This window comes from Triticum dicoccoides, chromosome 7B (genome assembly GCF_002162155.2).
Source record: "Triticum dicoccoides isolate Atlit2015 ecotype Zavitan chromosome 7B, WEW_v2.0, whole genome shotgun sequence".
NCBI classification, from domain to species: domain Eukaryota; kingdom Viridiplantae; phylum Streptophyta; class Magnoliopsida; order Poales; family Poaceae; genus Triticum; species Triticum dicoccoides.
This window is the reverse complement of record NC_041393.1, coordinates 249,235,276-249,252,323: the sequence shown is the minus strand read 5'-3', so window position 1 is coordinate 249,252,323 and position 17,048 is coordinate 249,235,276.

Genomic DNA, 17,048 nt, shown 5'->3' with positions numbered 1-17,048 from the left:
CCAATCTTGTTTCGATGGTATTGTGGTATGAAGCGGCCCGGACCGACCTTACACGTACACTTACGTGAGACAGGTTCCACCGACTGACATGCACTTGGTGCATAAGGTGGCTAGCGGGTGCCAGTCTCTCCCACTTTAGTCGAAACGGATTCGATGAAAAGGGTCCTTATGAAGGGTAAATAGCAATTGGTATATCACGTTGTGGTTTTGCGTAGGTAAGAAACGTTCTTGCTAGAAACCCATAGCAGCCACGTAAAACATGCAAACAACAATTAGAGGACGTCTAACTTGTTTTTGCAGGGTATGCTATGTGATGTGATATGGCCAAGAAGAATGTGATGAATGATATGTGATGTATGAGATTGATCATGTTCTTGTAATAGGAATCACGACTTGCATGTCGATGAGTATGACAACCGGCAGGAGCCATAGGAGTTGTCTTTATTTATTGTATGACCTGTGTGTCATTGAACAATGCCATGTAATTACTTTACTTTATTGCTAACCGGTAGCCATAGTAGTAGAAGTAATAAGTTGGCGAGACAACTTCATGGAGACACGATGATGGAGATCATGGTGTCATGCCGGTGACGACGATGATCATGGAGCCCCGAAGATGGAGATCAAAAGGAGCAAAATGATATTGGCCATATCATGTCACTTTTTGATTGCATGTGATGTTTATCATGTTTATGCATCTTATTTGCTTAGAACGACGGTAGTAAATAAGATGATCCCTCATTAAAATTTCAAGAAAGTGTTCCCCCTAACTGTGCGCCGTTGCGAAAGTTTGTCGTTTCGAAGCACCACGTGATGATCGGGTGTGATAGATTCTTACGTTCACATACAACGGGTGTAAGCCAGATTTACACACGCGAAACACTTAGGTTAACTTGACGAGCCTAGCATGTACATACATGGCCTCGGAACACAAGAGACCGAAAGGTCGAGCATGAGTCGTATAGAGGATACGATCAACATGAAGATGTTCACCGATGATGACTAGTCCGTCTCACGTGATGATCGGACACGGCCTAGTTGACTCAGATCGTGTAATCACTTAGATGACTAGAGGGATGTCTATCTGAGTGGGAGTTCATGAGATGAACTTAATTATCCTGAACATAGTTAAAAGATCTTTGCAAATTATGTTGTAAGCTCGCGCTTTAGTTCCACTATTTAGATATGTTCCTAGAGAAAATATAGTTGAAAGTTGACAGTAGCGATTATGCGGACAGTAGAAAGCTTATGTCCTTAATGCACCGCTTAGTGTGCTGAACCCCAATCGTCGTCTGTGGATGTTGCGAACATCGAACATACACGTTTTGATAACTACGTGATAGTTCAGTTAAACGGTCTAGAGTTGAGGCACCAAAGACGTTTTTCGAAACGTCGTGGAACATATGAGATGTTTCGAGGGCTGAAATTGGGATTTCAGGCTCGTGCCCACGTCAAGAGGTATAAGACCTCCGACAATTTTCTTAGCCTGCAAACTAACGGAGAAAAGCTCAATTGTTGAGCTTGTGCTCAGATTGTCTGAGTGCAACAATCACTTGAATCGAGTGGGAGTTGATCTTCCAGATGAGATAGTGATGTTTCTCCAAAGTCATTGCCACCAAGCTGCTAGAGCTTCGTGATGAACTATAACATATCAGGGATAGATATGATGATCCTTGAGGTATTCACGATGTTTGACATCGCGAAAGTAGAAATCAAGAAGGAGCATCAATTGTTGATGGTTGGTGAAACCACTAGTTTCAAGAAGGGCAAGGGCAAGAAGGGACACTTCATGAAACGGCAAATCAGTTGCTGCTCCAGTGAAGAAACCCAAGGTTGAACCCAAACCCGAGACTAAGTGCTTCTGTAATAAGGGGATCAGCCACTGGAGTAGAATTACCCTAGATACTTGGTAGATAAGAAGGCTGGCAAGGTCGATAGAAGTATATTGGATATGCATTATGTTAATGTGTACTTTACTAGTACTCCTAGTAGCACCAGGGTATTAGATACCGGTTCGGTTGCTAAGTGTTAGTAACTCGAAATAAAAGCTACGGAATAAATGGAGACTAGCTAAAGGTGAGCTGACGATACGTGTTGGAAGTGTTTCCAAGGTTGATGTGATCAAGTATCGCACGCTCCCTCTACCATCAAGATTGGTGTTAAACCTAAATAATTGTTATTTGGTGTTTGCGTTGAGCATAGACATGATTGGATTATGTCTGTCGCAATACGGTTATTCATTTAAGGAGAATAATGGTTACTCTGTTTATTTGAATAATACCTTCAATGGTCTAGCACCTAAAAGGAATGGTTTATTGAATCTCGATCATAGTGATACACATTTTCATGCCAAAAGATATAACATAGTAATGATAGTACCACTTACTTGTGGCACTGCCATGTAAGTCACATTGGTATAAAACGCATGAAGAAGCTCCATGTTGATGGATCTTTGGACTCACTCGTTCTTGAAAAGTTTGAGACATGCAAACCATGTCTATTGGTGTATACACATGAAGAAACTCCATGCAGATGGATTGTTTGGACTCACTTGATTTTGAATCACTTGAGATATGCAAATCATACCACATAGGCAAGATGACTAAAAAGCCTCGTTTTCAGTAAGATGGAACAAGATAGCAACTTGTTGGAAGTAACACATTTTGATGTGTGCAGTCCAATGAGTGCTGAGGCATGCAGTGAATATCGTTATGTTCTTACTTCACGGATGATTTAAGTAGATACTGAGTATATTTACTTGATGAAATACAAGTCTGAATTATTGAATGGTTCAAGTAATTTCAGAGTGAAGTTGAAGATCACTGTGACAAGAGGATAAAATGTCTATGATATGATCATAGAGATGAGTATCTGAGTTACAAGCTTTGGCACGCAATTAAGACATTGTGGAAATGTTTCACAATTAATACCGCCTGGAACACCATAGTGTGGGTGTGTCCGAACATCATAGTTGCACCCTATTAGATATGGTGCGTACCATGATGTCTCTTATCGAATTACCACTATCGTTCATGGGTTAGGCATTAGAGACAACCACACTCACTTTAATAGGGCACCACGTAATTCCGTTGAGACGACACCGTTTGAACTATGGTTTGGAGAAACTTAAGTTGTCGTTTCTTAAAAGTTTGGGGCTGCGACGCTTATGTGAAAAAGTTTCATCGTGATAAGCTCGAACCCAAAACGGATAAATACATCTTCATAGGATACCCAAAATGGTTGGGTATACCTCCTATCTCAGATCCGAAAGCAAAAGTAATTGTTTCTAGAAACGGGTCCTTTCTCGAGGAAAAGTTTCTCTCGAAAGAATTGAGTGGGAGGATGGTGGAGACTTGATGAGGTTATTGAACCGTTACTTCAACTAGAGTGTAGCAGGGCACAGGAAGTTGTTCCCGTGGCGCCTACACCAATTGAAGTAGAAGCTTATGATAGTGATCATGAAGTTTCGGATCAAGTCACTACCGTACCTCGTAGGGTGACAAGGATGCGTACTACTTCAGAGTGGTACGCAATCCTGTCTTAGAGGTCATGTTGCTAGACAACAGTGAACCTACGAGCTATGGAGAAGCGATGGTGGGCCCGGATTCCGACGAATGGCTTGAGGCCATAAAATCCGATAAAGGATCCATGACTTTGGAAGAAATACTTGATGGTCGTAAGGCCATTGGGTATAGATGGATTTTAAAAGGAAGACAGCCTATGATGGTAAGAATCACCATTAAGAAAGCTCGATTTGTCGTTAAGATGTTTTCCGACAAGTTCAAGGAGTTGACTACGGTGAGGCTTTCTCACTCGTAGCGATGCTAAGAGTCTGTTGGAATTGGATTAGCAGTTACTGCATTATTTATGAAATCTTGCAGATAGAATGTCAAATAACCATTGTTTCCTCGACAGTTTTCTTGAGGAAAGGTTGTATGTGATACAACCAGAAGGTTTTGACAATCTTGAAGAACGCTAACAAATATGCAAAACTCCAGCAATCCTTCTAAGGACTGGAGTAAGCATCTCGGAGTTGGAATGTATGCTTTGATGAGATAATCAAAGATTTTGGGTTTATACAAAAGTTTATGAGAAACTTGTATTTCCAAAGAAGTGAGTGGGAGCACTATAGAATTTCCGATGAGTATATGTTGTTGACATATTGTTGATCAGAAATGATGTAGAATTTCTAGAAAGCATATAGGGTTATTTGAAAAGTGTTTTTCAATGGAAAACCTGGATTAGGCTACTTGAACAATAAGCATCAAGATCTATAAGATAGATCAAAATGCTTAATAATACTTTCAAATGAGCACATACCTTGACATGATCTTGAAGGTGTTCAAGATGGATCAGTCAAAGAAGGAGTTCTTGCCTGAGTTATAAGGTATGAAGTTAAGAGTTAAAGCTCGACCACGGCAGAAGAGAGACAAAGGACGAAGGCCGTCCCCTACGCTTCAGACGTAGGCTCTATAGTATGATATGATGTGTGCCGCACCGGAAGTGTGTCTTGCCATGAATTAGTCAAGGGGTACAAGAATGATCCAGGAACGGATCATTGGACAGCGGTCAAAATTATCCTTAGAGGGATAAGGAAATGTTTCTCGATTATGGAGGTGATAAAGAGTTCGGCGTAAAGGGTTACGTTGATGCAAGCTTTAACACCTATCCGAATGACTATGAGTAGCAAACCGGATACGTATAGTGGAGCAACCATTTGGAATAGCTTCAAGTGGAACGTGGAAGCAGCATTTACAATATGACATAGAGAATTGTGAAATACATACGGATCTGAATACTGCAGACCCGTTGACTAAAACCTCTCTCACAAGGAAAACATGATCAAACCCTAGAACTCATTGAGTCTTAATCACATGGTGATGTGAACTAGTTTAGTGACACTAGTAAACTCTTTGGATGTTGGTCACATGGCGATGTGACCTATCAGTGTTAATCACACAGTGATGTGAACTAGATTATTGACTCTAGTGCAAGTGGGAGACTGTTGGAAATATGCCCTAGAGGCAATAATAAATTAGTTATTATTATTATATTTCCTTGTTCATGATAATCGTTTATTATCCATGCTATAATTGTATTGAAAGGAAACTCAGATACATGTGTGGATACATAGACAACACCATGTCCCTAGTAAGCTTCTAGTTGACTAGCTCGTTGATCAATAGATGGTTACGGTTTCCTGACCATGGACATTGGATGTCGTTGATAACGGGATCACATCATTAGGAGAATGATGTGATGGACAAGACCCAATCTTAAGACTAACACAAAGATCGTAGTTCGTATGCTAAAGCTTTTTCTAATGTCAAGTATCATTTCCTTAGACCATGAGATTGTGCAACTCCCAGATACCGTAGGAATGCTTTGGGTGTACCAAACGTCACAACATAACTGGGTGGCTATAAAGGTGCACTACAGGTATCTCCGAATGTGTCTGTTGGGTTGGCACGAATCGAGACTGGGATTTGTCACTCCGTGTAAACGGAGAGGTATCTCTGGGCCCACTCGGTAGGACATCATCATAATGTGCACAATGTGACCAAGGGGTTGATCACAGGATGATGTGTTATGGAACGAGTAAAGAGACTTGTCGGTAACGAGATTGAACAAGGTATCGGCATACCGACGATCGAATCTCGGGCAAGTACAATACCGCTAGACAAAGGGAATTGTATACGGGATCGATTGATTCCTTGACATCGTGGTTCATCCGATGAGATCATCGTGGAACATGTGGGAGCCAACATGGGTATCCAGATTCCGCTGTTGGTTATTGACCGGAGAACGTCTCGGTCATGTCTGCATGGTTCCCGAACCCGTAGGGTCTACACACTTAAGGTTCGATGACGCTAGGGTTATAAAGGAAGTTTGTATGTGGTTACCGAATGTTGTTCGGAGTCCCGGATGAGATCCCGGACGTCACGAGGAGTTCCGGAATGGTCCGGAGGTAAAGATTTAGATATGGGAAGTCCTGTTTTGGTCACCGGAAAAGTTTCGGGTTTTATCGGTAACGTACCGGGACCACCGGGAGGGTCCCGGGGGTCCACCAAGTGGGGCCACCAACCCCGGAGGGCTGCATGGGCTAAGTGTGGGAGGGGACCAGCCCCAGGTGGGCTGGTGCGTCCCCCCACAAGGCCCAAGGCGCAGGGAAGAGGGGGAGGGGGGCAAACCCTAGGGCAGATGGGCCCTAAGGCCCACCCCAGGTGCGCCTCCCCTCTCTCCCCTTCTGGCCGCCACCCAGATGGCATCTGGGGGCTGCCGCCACCCCTGGGGAGGGAACCCTAGAGGGGGCGCAGCCCCCTCCCCTCCCCCCTATAAATACATGAGGTTTGGGGGCTGCCCAAGACACGAGTTTCTCCCTCTATTGGCGCAGCCCTACCTCTCTTACTCCTCCTCTCCCGTGGTGCTTGGCGAAGCCCTGCAGGATTGCCACGCTCCTCCACCACCACCACGCCGTTGTGCTGCTGCTGGATGGAGTCTTCCTCAACCTCTCCCTCTCTCCTTGCTGGATCAAGGCATGGGAGACGTCACCGGGCTGTACGTGTGTTGAACGCGGAGGTGCCGTCCGTTCAGCACTAGGATCTCCGGTGATTTGGATCACGACGAGTACGACTCCTTCAACCCCGTTCTCTTGAACGCTTCCGCTTAGTGATCTACAAGGGTATGTAGATGCACTCTCCTTCCCCTTGTTGCTAGTCTCTCCATAGATAGATCTTGGTGACTCGTAGGAAAATTTTGAATTTCTGCTACGTTCCCCAACACGGGTCGGCTTGCAACCCGATCCCCGGCTTCCATGTCTACCCGCATGCCTCCCGTCTCTCCAGGGAGTGCTCACCCGAAGTGAGCATGATCGCGCCTTCCACGCCCGCGCCTGCGCCCATCGACCTCAACTCCACCCCGGTGGCCGGTGGCTCATCATCCGGCGGCATGAGGAAATGCGCGCGGCAGACGCCGACCGGCATGCTCCCGGGCGCCCGCAACTTGTTCGAGGAAATGCCACGAGCCGCCGACGAGGACTACATGCAGAACCTCATCTTCGAGGACGGTGCGCCGGGCACTGGCTATGATGCCGACGAGACACAAAGCCAGGACGGCCGTGGGGCGTTCGCGCCGGCCACTGGCTATGATCCCGACCAGGCGGCCTTCATGCGTGATCAGGTCGGCATCGACCTGGACGGCTTCCCCCTCGACCACGAGTTCCCAGACGACTACGGGCTGGAGGAAGAGAAAAAGTGCGATATCGAAGTGGAGCCTTTGTTCGAGGACGAGCTTGCCAACCAAGCTGCCGGTCCTAAGACGAAGCGCAAGAGCAAGTGTACGAAGGCGTACACGACGGTCAAGGACAAGTTTCTTTGCGAGTGTTGGTGAGACATTGGACAAGACCCCAAGACAGGCACCGAGCAAAAGCATTCAACCTTTTGGATTCGTGTCCACCAAGAGTTTCATGAGCGCAAGAAGTTTTCGCCATACCAATTTGTGAGCACGCGCGGGTGGGTCTCCATTTCCAAGCGGTGGAGGGTTATCCAACAAGAGTGCAACAAGTTTTGCGCCACTCTTGAGAGCGTCAAGGCCCGCCCCGTGAGCGGCATTGGCATGCAAGACATGGTATGCTAGCAAGCCGACCTCTTTTGTGTCATCAAGTTCATCCTTTGTGTGTTCATATGCATATCACTTGCCCATATGCTTGCATGGAAACATTGTGTAGGCATTTCAAGCTTTGGAGGCATTCAAGGTGCAACACAATGGCAAGTGCTTCAACCTCTCCCATTGCTATCGGGCCATCAAGGACGAGGAGAAGTTTAAGGCGCAATATGCCGCACTCAAGTCGCGTGGGGGGGAAGAAAGCCGTGGAGGATGTTGGGGAGGGCGAGCCGGCACGGCCGCGGGGGAAGACCAACTCCAAGAAAGAGGACAAGCGAGATGCGGCCACCAACGCTTTGATCGCAAGTGTGGACGGCATGATGAACAAGAAGGACTCAAGGGAGGAGGAGCGCCGCCGTTTCAAGGCAGAGCAAATGGACGCTTTCATGGAGATCCAAAGGAGGAGGCTTGACTTGGACGCTGAGAAGCAAGCCAAGATGTTCGAGCTAGAGGCGGAGAAGCAAGCCAAGATGCTTGAGATCGAGGCCGCCAGCGCCAAGACCGAGGTGGAAGAAGTGGCTCTCGTGAGCATGATGACCGGGGTGGAGATCATGAAGATGGATCTCAACACCGTGTCGCCAAGGAAGAGGCCATGGTTCGAGAAGATGCAGGTCGACATGCTCAAGTTCGACGACGAGTGATTTATGACGGCGAGCACCATCTTTTTTGTATTCCGGTACGTGTGCCGGCGTGACCACGGGAGCCGCGATGGCGTGGTCGAACTTCAAGCCCCACATTTTTTGTGTGTTGGCATGTGTTCCGGCCGGTTGGCGAGTGCGCCAGCATGAACATGTGATGATATTTTCTGAAGCCGGCATTGTATGCCAGCGCTGGCATGGTGCCGACATGAGACATGGCCGCTGGCATGATCGTCCGCGGGCCTTTTTAAAAAAAAAGTTGGATGCGGACATGAAATGAGTCGGCGGGTTGGGCGCACTGCCGATCCAAATGCAAAATTGGGCGGATGCTGGGCAGACGACCGACCCAAACGGACAAAAGTCGGACAAATGCGCCGTCCGTTTGGGTTGGTCCGTTGGAGTTGCTCTTAGGCCTCACCCGTCAACGTAACACTATGCGTTGCTCTTCTTTGAATGCATACACGTATGTGTAGGTGAAGGTGCACATGCTGCCTTGTGTGGGCTCCGGCCGGCAGCCGAAAGCCGCCAAAAGCACAATCACTTGAGAGCGCAAGAATACAAGTACAACACATGCATGTGGGCGGCCTGCCTCCCCCGGCAAGATTTGCATAATACTGGTAGATGGATTTCCTAGTATAATCGTTTGTCACGAATACCATCTTAATACGTACAATTATGTGGAGTGGGAAACAATACACAAGTTGAGGCCAAACGATGGATACCTTGAAAGTGTGTCCTCTGGCCTCACTTCACTTTCAACTTCAGGGTTACTGCCACACGCAAAAAAAAAAAAAAAGGTTCAGAGTAGCTGAAGGTGTGAGTACAAAATGAGCAATAATGACTAGGAAGTGTACTGGGACGGTACTTTATTGACAAATTTTAAGCAAAAGTAGTATCTGTATTTTAGCAGAGAAAACGCTCTTATATGCTGGCCACCTTAATGCATGCATGCATGTAGAGATTTTTCATTTTTGAGTGGATCGTGCATGCAGATATTGGAATGTAGATACAGAAGAACATACTGTACAAAGTTACAGATAAACTTTGAATTGAATAAAGAGTATGAGTATGTATGTCGCCGGTGCGCTCAAAAGGAATGATACTTATATGCAATCATGGCTGGATATATAAACAAACATCTCGGAATCATGTGTCTGGCCCTGGCCGCATCATGTGCTCATGTCCCCTGCTCTGCTGACTGTTGTGCACCGGCAGGCGATGCATGGTGCGTCAGATTAGCACCCACCGGCAATATATTAAGTAGTGCACGGCTGCACTAAACTAGCCAAGACCCCACCAAAACCAGCGTATACATACAAATACAATAAAAGTAACGATGCCTGTTAATCGATTGCGTGGCGCGGGTGACTCTTAAGCCCTCAGCGTTGAGGGTTGTGCGTCGATCGAGCGTGATGCTCAGGCCTAAGCTCAGCGGTGTTATGGGCATGTTGCAAATCTTTTTAGTTGCATGCACGCAAAGGTCCTGATCTGTGGCGGCAGTGTCTATTATTATAACTTGGGCGGCAGCAGACATGGCAGTATCTAAGGTTAACTATGACGATGCTATATCGTGCGCATCACTCGGATAACTGTTTTCTCAAAGTGTTCTGATTAATAAGTATAGGTGCTACTAGTAGCAGAAGATGGATCCGGGAAGAATAGTACGGAGTACAAGATTGACGTACTGACTTGCTGCATGAGCATGAGCCGTCAATAACGACACGTACAAATGCTGGAGCAGATGGGGCTAGCAGGATGATTATTGTGTTCCCTACTCTCTCCCCAAAGAAATATCGTGGTAGAACGGACGAGAAAACCTGCAGCATCACCACCCAGCACTGCAGGCTTGACCGACTTCCACGGGTTGTCAATGCAGCACCACCTTCTCGCGTCCACCGACGGTCCCAAATGCTGTTGGCAATCAAGCAGCTAGCCTAGCAGGTCAATGGAGTCAGTCAAACACACATATAATTGTGGGCAAAACAAACGGACTAAAAGAAGCCTGCCTGCTTCTGCTTGATTGTTGCCTACTAGAACACCTGACCTGACCTCACTCTACTGAAACCCTTTCGTTTATTCTTGACCGCTTTTGTAAACTGTGTACTAGAAAGGTGATAAGGGCAGTTAGTCGATCAGTCTTTGTTGACGGCCAGATCACTCTTTCTTTCTTCTTTTTTTTTTTTGAAACAAGGCAAAAGATTTGCCATTTTCATTGATTAAGGAAGAAGATTTTAGACAAATAGCCGCAAAGCGGGGAACAAAGAACTACTCTCGCGGCATTACAATACTCAAGTGGGTGGCACCTGCCATAGCCCAAAGATGGGCCTCCTCTTTGATCTTCGCGACGACCATCACGCTTGTAGCGGCAGTGTTGCGAAAGACCCTTGCATTGCGCTCTTTTCAAATCTTCCAAGACATAAGCATGAATAAGGAGGCGATAGCCTTTCTCTGGTTTCCACGCTCGATCACATTTTTAATCCACCAATCTCGAACTGAAGCCTCAAATCTCCAGCTCCTCACCACATCACCATGTAGGCCAATCCACAAAGCAACCTCAACCCAAACACGCTGGGAGAACCTACACTGGAAGAGAAGATGCGCCGCAGTTTTCTGGACTTGCTTGCAAAGCGGGCAAAGGTTGCAATTCGGCCAACCACGACGGAGCAATCGATCGGCCGTCCATACTCTGTTTTGAATTATCAACCAAGCAAAAAAGTTGCATTTTGGAGGGGCCCAAACCTTCCCAACAGCAGCAGGCATGATGCTAGTTGAGTGTCCCGCAAACTGCGCCATATAGGCAGTCGACGTCGAGTTTCTCCTTGAGAGGTGAACTTCCAGTGGGTAGTATCTTGCACACTGTTGTTGAGAGTAATAGAGGATAGTTTCCCCCAAAGTGTGATGAACTCCTGTAGGTGCTCCAGGGTGATCCCATGACGGGTATCAATTTGACTAACCCAAAAATTGTTGAGGAGAGCAATTTGGACCGAGCAAGATTTATTTTTTGAGAGGTCAAATATCCTAGGAGCAATATCTTTGGGTCTCATGCCTTGGAGCCAGGGTGATTCCCAGAACTTCGCCTTACCTCCATCCCCAATGTGAACCATGGTGGCTGCCGCAAAAATGTTTCTATCATTGTCATTGCATGGCGTTCCCATCCCAACCCAAGTCTTGGGTGGGTCAACCCATTCATACCAAAGCCATCGCAATCAAAGGGCAGTAGCAAACTTCTCCAGGTTGAGGATGCCCAAACCACCAAAGATCTTGGGCTTACAGACAAGTTCCCAATTGACCTTGCATTTTCCACCAGTCACCTTGTCACATCCCGCCCATAGGTAGGCGCGCCGCAAACTGTCAATCTTCTTCCTCACTTCCACCGGCAACTCCAAAGGTGTAATATGATATATAGCAATGGCAGTAAGCACAGCCTTGACCAAAACAACGCGGCCCGGGGTAGCCACATGCCTCGCGATCCAAGGCGGTAACTTCCCAGCAACTTTATCTTCTAAGAACTGAAAGTGTATCCTCTTTAACCTTGTAACCGAAAGAGGCAGTCCCAAATATCTCATTGGGAAGGTGGAGCGAATAGCCGGGAAGGCCTGAAGAACATCATCAAGATCAATGTTATCGCAGTGAATGGGCGCAACAAGACTCTTGGCACAATTGGTGACTAATCCAGTGACATCACCAAAAGAGGCAAGAGTTGAAGCCAAAAACTGAATGTCGTTTTTTATTGGGGAGACAAATATGGCAGCATCATCAGCATAAAGCGACGCATGAATGGGTCGACCTCTGAGCGGTTTAAGATGACCTTGGGAAGTCGTCGTGGCAAGGATGTGGTGCAACGGGTCAATGGCAAGCACAAAAGGCAACGGGGAGAGAGGGTCCCCTTGACGAAGGCCCCACCCATGTTTAATAGGGTCACCGGCAGTACTATTAAGCAACACACGCGAAGATGCTGATGAAAGAAGGGCGGTGATCCAATCTCGGAAGCGGCTTGGGAAGCCTTTGTGGCGAAGCAAATCCATCAAGTAATCCCAACGCACAGAATCAAAGGCCTTCTTAATGTCGAGCTTGAATAACAAAGTTGGTGTATTCGTGCGTTGGAAGCGCCTAGCCAAGTTGCGCGCATACATGAAATTGTCATGAATACTCCTCTTTTTGATGAACGCGCTCTGCGCGTTGGAGACAAGGCTCTGCATATGAGGAGCTAGCCGTGTGGCCATCATTTTTGCAATGATCTTGGCAATGGCATGGATGAGACTAATTGGCCGAAAATCTGAGATGTCCTCGGCACCATCTTTTTTTGGTATGAGAGCAATGTTTGCTGAGTTTAACCAATGAAAGTTGGAGACCTGAAGGTTGGAGAAGTTGTTGATGACATCCATGATTTCTGGCTTGACAATTTCCCAACACTCTTTGAAGAAGGCTCCAGTAAATCCGTCAGGACCCGGGGCTTTGTCACTTGGGAGGGCAAAGATGGCAGCCTTGACCTCATGCACTGAGAAAGGCATCCCCAAATCTGCGAGGTCGCAATCCGAAGTGGGGATGAAGTCCCAATTGAGGTCCTTAGCACGGGGTGCTCCTTTTTTTATGACATTACCAAAGTGTTCTTGCACAATCACCTTCTTATCATCATGGTTTGTGACCCATCTGTTACCATGCTTTAGTCGATGAATAAAATTTTTCCTTCTTCTATGATTGACACGAATGTGGAAGAAACGAGTGTTGGCGTCGCCCTCTTTAAGCAAAGTAACCATGGAGCTCTGTCTCTTTCTGGCTCTCTCTAGAACAGCAAGGGCCACTATCTTCTTTTTTAGCTTACTCCGAAGATCTCTTTCCTCACTGATGGGGAACATTGCAGAAAATTAAATTTTTTCCTACGGTTTCACCAAGATCCATCTACGAGTTCATCTAAGCAACGAGTCAAGGGAGAGAGTTTGCATCTACATACCACTTGTAGATCGCGTGCGGAAGCTTGCAAGGTGATGATGTAGTCGTACTCGACGTGATTCGAATCACCGATGACCAAGTGCTGAACGGACATCACCTCCGCGTTCAACACACGTACGGGATGGGAGACGTCTCCTCCTTCTTGATCCAGCAAGGGGGAAGGAGAGGTTGAGGAAGACAGCTCCACCGGCAGCACGACGGCGTGGTGATGGTGGAGAGGCAGTACTCCGACAGGGCTTCGCCAAGCACACAACGGAGGAGGAGAGGTGTTGGGGAGGGGAGGGCTGCGCCTTGGAGGATGGTCCGGCTGCCCTCCCCTCACCCCTCTATTTATAGGGGGAAGGGAGAAGGGGGCCGGCCCCCTAGAACCCATCTAGGGGGGTGCGGCGGCCAAGGGGAGAGGGGGAGAGGGTGGCTTGCCCCCCAAGCCAAGGGGGGCGCCCCCTCTAGGGTTCCCCCTCAACCCTAGGCGCATGGGCCCAAGGGAGGGGGTGCAGCTAGCCCACCAGGGGCTGGCTCCCTGCCCCATGCAGCCCATGTGGCCCCCCGGGAGGGGTGGCCCCTCCCGGTGGACCCCCAGAACCCTTCCGGTGGCCCTGGTACAATACCGGTATGACCCCGAAACTTCCCGGTGTCCGTTTGACAACTTCCCATATATAAATCTTTACCTCCGGACCCTTCCGAATCTCCTCGTGACGTCCAGGATCCCATCCGGGACTCCGAACAACATTCGGTAGTCACATACTAGTCTTCCTAATAACCCTAGCGTCACCGAACCTTAAGTGTGTAGACCCTACGGGTTCGGGAGACATGCAGACATGACCGAGACGCTCTCAGTCAATAACCAACAGCGGGATCTGGATACCCATGATGGCTCCCACATGCTCCTCGATGTTGTCATCGGATGAACCACGATGTCGAGGATTCGATCAAACCCTGTATGCAATTCCCTTTGTCAATCGGTACGTTACTTGCCCGAGACTCGATCGTCGGTATCCCAATACCTTGTTCAGTCTCGTTACCGGCAAGTCACTTTACTCATACCGTAATGCATGATCCCGTGTCCAACACCTTGGTCACATTGAGCTCATTATGATGATGCATTACCGAGTGGGCCCAGAGATACCTCTCCGTCATACGGAGTGACAAATCCCAGTCTCGATCCGTGTCAACCCAACAGCTACTTTCGGAGATACCTGTAATGCACCTTTATAGTCACCCAGTTACGTTGTGACGTTTGATACACCCAAGGCACTCTTACGGTATCCGGGAGTCACACGATCTCATGGTCGAAGGAAGAGATACTTGACACTTGCAAAGCTCTAGCAAAACGAACTACACGATCTTTTATGCTATGCTTAGGATTGGGTCTTGTCCATCACATCATTCTCCTAATGATGTGATCCCGTTATCAACGACATCCAATGTCCATAGTCAGGAAACCATGACTATCTGTTGATCACAACGAGCTGGTCAACTAGAGGCTTACCAGGGACATAGTGTGGTCTAAGTATTCACACGTGTATTACGATTTCCGGATAATACAGTTATAGCATGAATAAAAGACAATTATCATGAACAATGAAATATAATAATACTTTTATTATTGCCTTTAGGGCATATTTCCAACAGACTGTTGGGGAACGTTGCAGAAAATTAAAATTTTTCCTACGGTTTCACCAAGATCCATCTATGAGTTCATCTAAGCAACGAGTCTAGGGAGAGAGTTTGCATCTACATACCACTTGTAGATCGCGTGCGGAAGCTTGCAAGGTGATGATGTAGTCGTACTCGACGTGATCCAAATCACCAATGACCAGCGCCGAACGGACGGCACCTCCGCGTTCAACACACGTACGGGACGGGAGACGTCTCCTCCTTCTTGATCCAGCAAGGGGGAAGGAGAGGTTGATGAAGATCCAGCAGCACGACGGCGTGGTGGTGGATGCAGGGCGTCACAGCAGCAGGGCTTCGCCGAGACTACGAGGGAGAGACGTAACGGGGGGAGGAGGAGGCGCCAGGGGCTGGTGTATGAAGTCCCTCCTCTCCCCCACTATATATAGGGGTGCCAGGGGGGGCGCCGGCCCTAGTAGATGAGATCTACTAGGGGGGGCGGCGGCCTAGGGGAGGTTTCCCTCCCCCCCAAGGCACCTAGGGGTGCCTTCCACCACTAGGACTCCTCCTAGGGGGAAACCCTAGGCGCATGGGCCTATAGGGGCTGGTGCCCTTGGCCCATGATGGCCAAGGCGCACCCCCTACAGCCCATGTGGCCCCCCGGGACAGGTGGCCCCACCCGGTGGACCCCCGGGACCCTTCCGGTGGTCCCGGTACAATACCGATAACCCCGAAACTTGTCCCGATGCCCGAAATAGCACTTCCTATATATAATTCTTTACCTCCGGACCATTCCGGAACTCCTCGTGACGTCCGGGATCTCATCCGGGACTCCGAACAACATTCGGGTTTCTACATATTCATATCTTCATAACCCTAGCGTCACCGAACCTTAAGTGTGTAGACCCTACGGGTTCGGGAGACATGCAGACATGACCGAGACGCTCTCAGTCAATAACCATCAGTGGGATCTGGATACCCATGATGGCTCCCACATGCTCCTCGATGTTGTCATCGGATGAACCACTATGTCGAGGATTCGATCAAACCCTGTATGCAATTCCCTTTGTCAATCGGTACGTTACTTGCCCGAGACTCGATCGTCGGTATCCCAATACCTTGTTCAGTCTCGTTACCGGCAAGTCACTTTACTCGTACCGTAATGCATGATCCCGTGTCCAACACCTTGGTCACATTGAGCTCATTATGATGATGCATTACCGAGTGGGCCCAGAGATACCTCTCCGTCATACGGAGTGACAAATCCCAGTCTCGATCCGTGTCAACCCAACAGATACTTTCGGAGATACCTGTAATGCACATTTATAGTCACCCAGTTACGTTGTGACGTTTGATACACCCAAGGCACTCTTACGGTATCCGGGAGTTACACGATCTCATGGTCGAAGGAAGAGATACTTGACACTGGCAAAGCTCTAGCAAAACGAACTACACGATCTTTTATGCAATGCTTATGATTGGGTCTTGTCCATCACATCATTCTCCTAATGATGTGATCCCGTTATCAACGACATCCAATGTCCATAGTCAGGAAACCATGACTATCTGTTGATCACAACGAGCTAGTCAACTAGAGGCTCACCAGGGACATATTGTAGTCTAAGTATTCACACGTGTATTACGATTTCCAGATAATACAGTTATAGCATGAATAAAAGACATTTATCATGAACATTGAAATATAATAATACTTTTATTATTGCCTCTAGGGCATATTTCCAACAGTCTCCCACTTGCACTAGAGTCACTAATCTAGTTACATTGTGATGAATCGAACACCCATAGAGTTCTGGTGTTGATCATGTTTTGCACGCGAGAGAGGTTTAGTCAGCGGATCTGCGACATTCAGATCCGTGTGCACTTTGCAAATCTCTATGTCTCCATCTTGAACATTTTCACGGATGGAGTTGAAATGACGCTTGATGTGCCTGGTCTTCTTGTGAAACCTAGGCTCCTTTGCGAGGGCAATAGCTCCAGTGTTGTCACAGAAGAGTTTGATCGGCCCCGACGCATTGGGTATGACTCCTAGGTCGGTGATGAACTCCTTCACCCAAATCGCTTCATGCGCTGCCTCCGAGGCTGCCATGTACTCCGCTTCACATGTAGATCCCGCCACGACGCTCTGCTTGCAGCTGCACCAGCTTACTGCTCCACCATTCAACA